Source organism: Amblyomma maculatum, chromosome 1 (genome assembly GCF_055883805.1).
Source record: "Amblyomma maculatum isolate TAMU_Amacu chromosome 1, ASM5588380v1, whole genome shotgun sequence".
NCBI lineage: Eukaryota > Metazoa > Arthropoda > Arachnida > Ixodida > Ixodidae > Amblyomma > Amblyomma maculatum.
In genome coordinates, this window is record NC_139344.1 from 447,049,917 (window position 1) to 447,058,060 (window position 8,144).

An 8,144-nucleotide genomic window follows, 5' to 3' on the forward strand; every position below is an offset into this window, starting at 1 on the left:
CAGTATTAGAAGAGACTGAGAAGTCAGCCCTGCTCACTGCCATGGCTAGTCTATGTGTCGAAAACCCGATACACAGACACTCGGTTTATCGCACCTCTGGCCCCACGTTGGGCGCCAAAATATGGGGGTGTTACTCCCGCAAGAATGCGCCACGAGGGGACTAGACGCTGCAGTCGCCTTCTAGCCCCGACGTGCCAGCCCTAGCAGACAGAGCTGTGACCCCCAACCCGCGGTGCGAGAAATCGCCACTGCGGCGGGTTCGGGCCAGAGGGGACAAACACGAGTTGCGTACTCGAACAAGAGTTTATTACACTGCCCGAGCACACGGCAAGAGAATAGCAATTAAGAACAACCACCGTGTAGCGAGCGGAAGCCGCGTACGGGGGTGAAATAACAACCACCTAATAGGGAAGCGCGTCAAGTAGGTGAGAGGAAGTGTCTGCTCACCTGACACAGCTTCTCGCTCACATCCCGTTGCGGTGCCTACGGTCAGTGTGCGATTCTCGGTGACGGCGGTGGTCTCCTCGGCGGAAATCATGAACCGCGCGCTGCGCGCCCATTCGCCGAAGAAACCGAGCGAGTTGCTACAGTCGCGCTTCTCGACACGGAACGGGAGAGGAGGTCTCCCGGTTACGCCGGCAGGAAAGAGGGAAGCCCGCGGCTGCGTCGCCGCAGGCCCGGGAGGCGGCGGGGGGTGGCCAGCATGCCCTCTCCTCCGCCAACCTCTCTGCCAGCGCGCGTAATCACGCGTGTTAATTACGCGCGGGCGTTACAATGGAGGAAGGGGATTGTGAATCCCCACAACCTGTTGCGGAATTCCTACGTGATTTGTCCTCCGCATTTTGTTTCTCTAGTTGCTATAACTAGGTCGTGTCGCTCACAGAAATCTAGCATTAGCTTCCCATTACAATCCGTGTATCCATCCAGATCATCGATGTGGCCGTTCAAGTCTCCCAGCAGAATATTATCGGCCCCGTCTCCAAACTGGCTTATATCGTCACTGAGACATTCAGCAAGATCCTTGTTTTTTTGCCTGCATTCGTGTCGTGTTCCTATATAAACTACCCCTGGCCATGACCTTATGCTGGGAAATTGTTTCTGATACCCAGATTTGTTATTTACAAAACGCTTTTATTCTTTGACAGTTTGTTTCCTGGTGAATCAACATACCTACCTGTGGTGTCCGGTATCCGGACGGAGGGAACGAACAGGCGCAGACCGCAGCTCAGGGTAGACTGTTTGTTTACGTCAGAGTGTGAGCGTGTGAGCTTGAGAGAAGAGAGAGAGAAAATGTGCTGATGATGATAGCACTGGTGTATGGAAATGAAACCGAAACTTGTGCGGGATACAACATCACCTCCCGCTTAAAAAAACACGAAACCCATGTAAAAGCAAGAGTATGCACAAGGGCAGAAACAGTAAAGTCAGTATTGAAGTCTGTCAGGTGGGCGACGGACTCTTGCACTTCAACGCAGCGTTTGTTCTGTGTCGTTGCTTTGCGGAGGAGTTGAACTTGCTTCAATCACTGGAGACTGCGGTTCAGATGTCGTTTCAGCTGGTGATGGTTCCGCGCGATCTTCAGAAGTAGTTGGATCGTTGTCTGGAAGCAGTGCCCAGGACGGTGTAGAGTCAGAGCTGTTTTCTGGTACGCGAGATAATTTAGATGCATTCCAGATGCAGCCGTCACTTAGGAGAAATGAATTCCGGCCTCTTTTTCTGACTACTTTAAATGGACCCATGTATGAAAGCAATGCCTTGCCTCCAGCTTTGGGAATCGTTACTCGAACGAGGTCACCGTTTCGAAATGTTGGGGCCCTTGCACTGCGTCTCCTATCCGTATACTGTTGGGTGTACGACTGTTTAGCTTGCACCCTCTCGCGAACGGGCTTCAATATAGCGTTAGAGTGTACGTCGCTCCCAGAGGGAATTCCAGCAATACTAAGCCGTGTTCTGGGTTGACGACCATGTAGGAGCTTCGCAGGTGACAAGCCAGTCGTCGCGTGCGGAGTTGATCTATATGTACCGAGGTAGTCAACCAAGGAAGTTTTCAACGGGCGTTTTTCCAATCTCGCCATTTGTATCCAATCTTTGAGCACCCTGTTGAATCTTTCTGTTGCACCGTTTTCCTGAGGGTAGTACACTGAAGAGCAACGATGTATAATGCTCCTGTCGCGGAAGAATTCCTCGAACATTTGTGACTTGAACTGCGGTCCGTTGTCAGCTACAATTTCGTCCGGGAAACCCTCGCGGCTGAATACTCCCTGCAGGAACTCAACAACAGTATGCGACGTTACTGTCGGTGCAAATGCAACTTCAGGTCACTTCGAGTGGCAATCAATCAGGGTTATTATGTATCGACAGTTGGAAGGTGCCCATTCAAGAGGACCTACAATATCTATCGCGAGCTTTTGCCATGGCTTGTCTGGGAATGCCACAGGTTGCAAAGGTGCGAAAGATGGTTTAGCAGACTTGTCGAGTGTCTGACAAATGTGACAGTGACTTATAGCTTCCTCAACTTGTTTGTCCATTCGAGGCCACCAATAGAGGTCACGCAGCCTTTGCTTAGTCCTTACTATGCCAGGGTGGTTTTCGTGTGCGAAGCTGACAAGCGTAGCCTTCTCCACCTCGGTGATTACAATTTTTTCCCCTCGGAGTAACAAGCCATCCACATGAGACAGTTCCTCTCGCACGTGAAAGTAAGGAAACACGTCAGGTGCCACGGACGTTTTCGGCGGCCACCCTTTTGTGACATACCCCACAACCTTTTGAAATAGTTCGTCTGCAGCGGTAGCAAGCTGCAGCTGATCTTTTGTAACGGATGATGACACGACCGAGACTATTTCTTCGTCTACGGTTTGATTTGAAGCGCTTTCAATAGGCAGCCGTGAAAGTGCATCTGCAATGACGTTTTGAGACCCTTTCTGATACTCGATCGAAAAGTTGTAGTACAGTAAGCGAGCAGACCATCTGGATAATCGAAGAGGCCGACGTCTTGCGCCAGCTGACGAAAGCAAAGTTACCAAAGCCTGTTGGTCTGTGCGCAACACAAATCTTCTTCCCCAAAGGTAGACATGCCAATGCTCGCATGCAAACAGACATGCCAAAGCCTCTCGTTCACCCACGGAATATCTTCGTTCCTCCGCGGTCAAGGCTCTCGATGCAAATGCAACGGTGCGCATTTCTTCATCATCAAGTTGCTGAAGCACAGCACCCAAGCCTTTTTCCGAAGCATCTGTGGTGACGATTACATCTAACTCTGGGTTGAACATCTGTATGAAGGGACTAGCTGATAAGGAGGTTTTGACGAGATCAAAACTGCGTTGAGCTTGCTCATTCCAATCAAACTTTTGATTTGACCTCAAAAGCTTTCTCAACGGTTCGACCAAATCAGCAAATCGGGGAATAAAACGGGAGTAGTACCCTACAAGTCCCAAGAAATAACGCAATGCTGAGAGATCATGAGGGGCAGGCGCTTTCACAACAGCGTCTACTTTGGAAGGCAATGGGCACAATCCTTTCCCACTAACATGTCCCAAAACGTGCAGCTCAGGAACAGCGAAAAGACATTTATTATTTAGCTTAAATCCTGAAGCGCTTATACGTTCAAGTACCTGCTTTAAATTTTTATTATGCTCCTGGCGTGTCCTTCCCTAGACGATTATATTATAAATATAACAGAGCACACCCTTGCAGTCCTTCAACAACCGTTGCATCATTCTCTGAAAAGACGCAGGAGCAGAGGACAGACCAAAACATACTCTTCTGAATCGGAACAAGCCATCATGCGTGACAAAAGTTGTTAGGCGGCGACTCTCCGGTGTAAGTTCAACTTGGTGGTACGCAGACGTCAAGTCAAGCCTCGAAAAACACGTCCCACCTGCTAGTTGATGCAGGAGTTCTTCCGTGTGCGGGAGAGGAAACGCGTCGGCGATGACAGCTTTGTTAGCCTCGCGGAGGTCCACGCACAACTGAAGCGAGCCATCTTTCTTTCGCACGACTATGGGGGAGACCCATTCCGACGCAGACACGGGTTCTATTACCCCCTTCGACTGCAGACGGCGTAGCTCCTCGGAAACTTGCTCTCACAGTCAAGGGCAGGAGCCGCAGTTTTGCAGAAACCGGCGGCACGGACGAGCGACGCTGGATTCGGTGCACGAAGTTCTTTACGAGCCCGAGGCCCGTCGAGAAGAGGTGCGAAAACTGATCCTGCAGCTCGGCGGGGAGCGAGGGGGGAGAGTATGCGAGCCGACGCTGCGGCAGGTTAAAGTTGAACCGACGATGTTTATTCCCAGACTGCGTATGGGGTCGAGTCCCAGCAAACACGTGCCTTTGGTTGTGATGTGGAAAAGCACACTGGCGGTGGTTTCGCCATGAACCACGTCGGCCAGAAAGCATCCGATGATGTTTATCTTTTCTCTGGAGTAGTTGTGGAGGGTGACAGCAGGCGAGCACAGCGCATAGATATCCGCGAAGAATCTGCGGTAATGTGCTTCGCTCAACAGAGAGACTGTAGCCCCAGTGTCAACAATGAGAGAAAAAGGACGTTGCCCTATCGTAACTGTGGCACAAATTTCTTTCGGTTGCCCATCTTTATCGTTGACGTTTAGGATGTAATGGCGTTGGCTGTCTCTGCTTTTGGACATGGTGCTCCTCTTTTAGCAGTTTTCTTTTTCTTTGACCTGCAGACGCTTGCAAAATGTCCAATCTTTCCACAGTTGCGGCAGTGTCTGGCTTTTGCTGGGCATGCAGAGAAATTTGCTAGATGGGAAGCCGAACCACAGCGGTAGCACGTGCCAGGCGAGGGGTCGAATGATTCCGTTTTTGTTTCTCGCACGCGGTTCACAGGAGCGCTGACATTGAATTCTTCTAATTGCCTTTCTGCCTGCTCGATCTGCTTTCCACTGTCTACTGCGCGTTGAAGAGTGAGAGACGATCCCTCGTAAAGTAAGCGCTCTCGTATCTTTTGCGAAGTTGTTCCCTCAAGTAATTGGTCACGGATCATGCTGTCAGTTGCAGTTCCGAAATTGCACGTTGCGGAAAGTTCTCGTAGACCGTTTACGTAGGCTTGAAAATTCTCACCGGGTAGTTGCTCGCGCTGACGGAACTGGTGACGTTCTACCAGGTCGTTGGTTGCTGTTGCGAAGTGGACATCCAGCGTTGCGACAGCAGCATTGAAGGGGTCTTAGTGAGCACTTGACACTTGCCCAAGGATCTGCTGTGCTCCTTGTTGCGTCGAGGCTGTGGTACACACGTTGAACTTCGATTCCGAGGGAGTTCAGAAGTATTGCCTTGTGACGCTTGGGCTGTAGCTCGTCGCCTCCCACCGCTTCCAGGAAGATCAGGAAGACCAGCTTCCACTGTTGCCAAGGTACTGCAGGTTCGCCTGGCGTAGGCAGGAACGGTGGGGGCGGCGGGTAAGATCCGCCCGACATGTTGGCGAAAGTAGTTTTCGGAACGGAAAACTATGCTTGAATCCTCGTCGCCATTCTGTGGTGTCCGGTATCCGGACGGAGGGAACAAACAGGCGCAGACCGCAGCTCGTGGTAGACTGTTTATTTACGTCAGAGTGTGAGCTCGAGAGAAGAGAGAGTGAAAATGTGCTGATGATGATAGCACTGGTGTATGGAAACGAAACGGAAACTTGTGCGGGATACAACACTACCTGTCCACCCTTTTTTCCCGTTCTCGTTCTGTTGCACCCTTAACTGTGACCACAGCCCGCAGTGCACCAGCGCAATCTACCAGGTAAATCGAGAACACCGAGTGAAAACTCGCCGCGCCCGCAGCCTCCGTCGACGCACCTCTCCTATATTACACCACGGTTCAAGACAATATTCCGCAAAGCAATGAAGAGAGCCGGAGCCAACCCCCTGCCACCAAGAGTGGGGATATAGAGGCAAGATCAGAAGGGCAGGCAGTTTTGGGAAGATTTTCACTAAATAAACCTCACCCTGCAGACAGACTCTGGCTTCCTGACCAGGGTGGGAAACAGTGTAAACGACACAACCCAAGACTTAACATTCACCAAAAACATAGAAGAGCTTAGGGGGAAGAACCCAGAGCTCAGCTTTGGAATTGATCACTACGTCCTCGAAATGAAGCTTAAACGGGACTCAAAGTAAGACTAGAAAAGATAATCAGCGCATTCGAATGAGAGAAATTCCGAGAAATTATGAAATCCTTAGACAGAGAAGAAAATACTCAAAACATCGACGATTGAGCAGAAACCCTCATGCACCACGTTAAATCCGCTACCATTACTCTAGAGGGTAACGATGCACCAAATATTGTCGACAGTAAACTCCTACACATGTGGGAAGGAAAAAAAGGTATGGGTTGACGCCTCTGGTGTAAGAGATGGAACCGAAACCTAAGGCGAAAAATAGCCAGGCACAATAAGGAAATTGAGTATTATGCAATAAACTTTGCGCGCAAAACTGGCGTAACAGGTGCGAATAAATGGAGGGCAACATGAGTCTTTCCAAGACGTGGAGTCTGCTACAATATCTTCTTGATCCCGACAGTTCGAAAACACAATCGAACATAACAATACCAAAGGCAAGGCACGCGTTCGAGGGAATGAACGCGGAACTAATAACTAAACTTGTAGGTACATATGTCGGCGATACAACATCTCTCCCTCTTACGCAATACGCGGGCCCTCTGAACGAGGCCCTCGACGCGCCCATCTCAGAAGCGGAGGTTAGAGCCGAAATCCTGAGTTTAAAGACGCGATCAGTCCCCGGCCTGATGGAATAACGAACAAAATGCTAAGAAACCTAGACGACGCTTCCATAACGGCACTCGCCAACTACGTGCAAGACGTATGGAATAGCAGTCGTCTTCCCCAGCAGTGGAAAACTGCAAACGTTGTGCTAATTCCAAAACCTGGCAAGCCACCGAAATTGGAAAACCTCAGACCTATTACTCTAACCTTATGCATTGGAAAGCTTATGGAACGCGTAATCCAAACAAGGCTAACAAATATCATGGAGGAAAGCGACCTGTGGCCGCACGAGATTGTCGGGTTCTGACGGGGCCTGTGCACGCAGGACGTGATGCTCCGATTGCAACAAAACATCATTGATTCAACGTTCAGAGACGCGAAGGTAATTATAGCACTAGATCTAATAAAACCGTTTGATAACGTAAAACACCAGCCAATTCTCGCGGGACTGCAGGAATTAGGATTCGGCGAGATGACATATTATTATGTAATGGATTTCCTGACAAACAGGACGTTGATACTAAATTTTAAGGGAATCCCTAACTGTCCACAAGGGAAGTAATGGAACGCCGCAAGGCTCGGTGCTCTCCCCTTCCTCGTTAACGTGGTGATGTGAGGCCTTCCAGCCGCTCTTAAGGTCATAAAAGATCTAAAGTTCAGCATTTACGCGGACGACGTTAATCTCTGAATGAACACGGCAGCGACGGCAGCATAGCGGAACGTCTATAGGCGGCGGCGGACACCACTGTGTCCTACGCGGCGGAAAGGGGTCTGGCGTACTCTCAGCGAAAATTTCAGCTTTTCATTAAAACAAAAATCAATGAGGTGCAAGGGCGAATTTAATATAGAAATAAAGGTCGACGGCAAAACCATACCAAAAGTCCAGCAAATGAAAACCCTCGGACTTTTTATTCTCAGTGGACGGGTTTAACGAAGGAACGATAAAAAAACTCACTACCTACGCGATGCAAGTAACAGAGATATTTAGGAGGATTGCCCTCAAAGGCAGGCACCTGAAAGAGAAAAGCCTCTTGAGAATGTTTCAGGCGTACATAGTAAGCCGAATGTGCTATGCCACACCGTTCGTCAACATCAATATCAATGAAAAAAATAAGATAGACGCGCTCATCAGGCGTTGCGTCAAGAGGGTCCTTGGTCTACCCATCTCCTCCTCTACGGAACAGCTGCTAGAAATGGGAGTGCTTAATGGCTGGACTGAACTTGCTGAAGGAGTGAGAATCACCCAACATGAGAGATTAAGTAGGTCAAGTACGGGTCGAACCCTACACTCGAAGCTTTCCAAGTCATACTGATGTCGTGTATATCTGCTACAAGTCGCAGTCAGCCTATCTAATAGATTCGCACAGCACCACCGCCCGCTTCGAACCACAGAAGACACTCTTTATACAGAGACGTT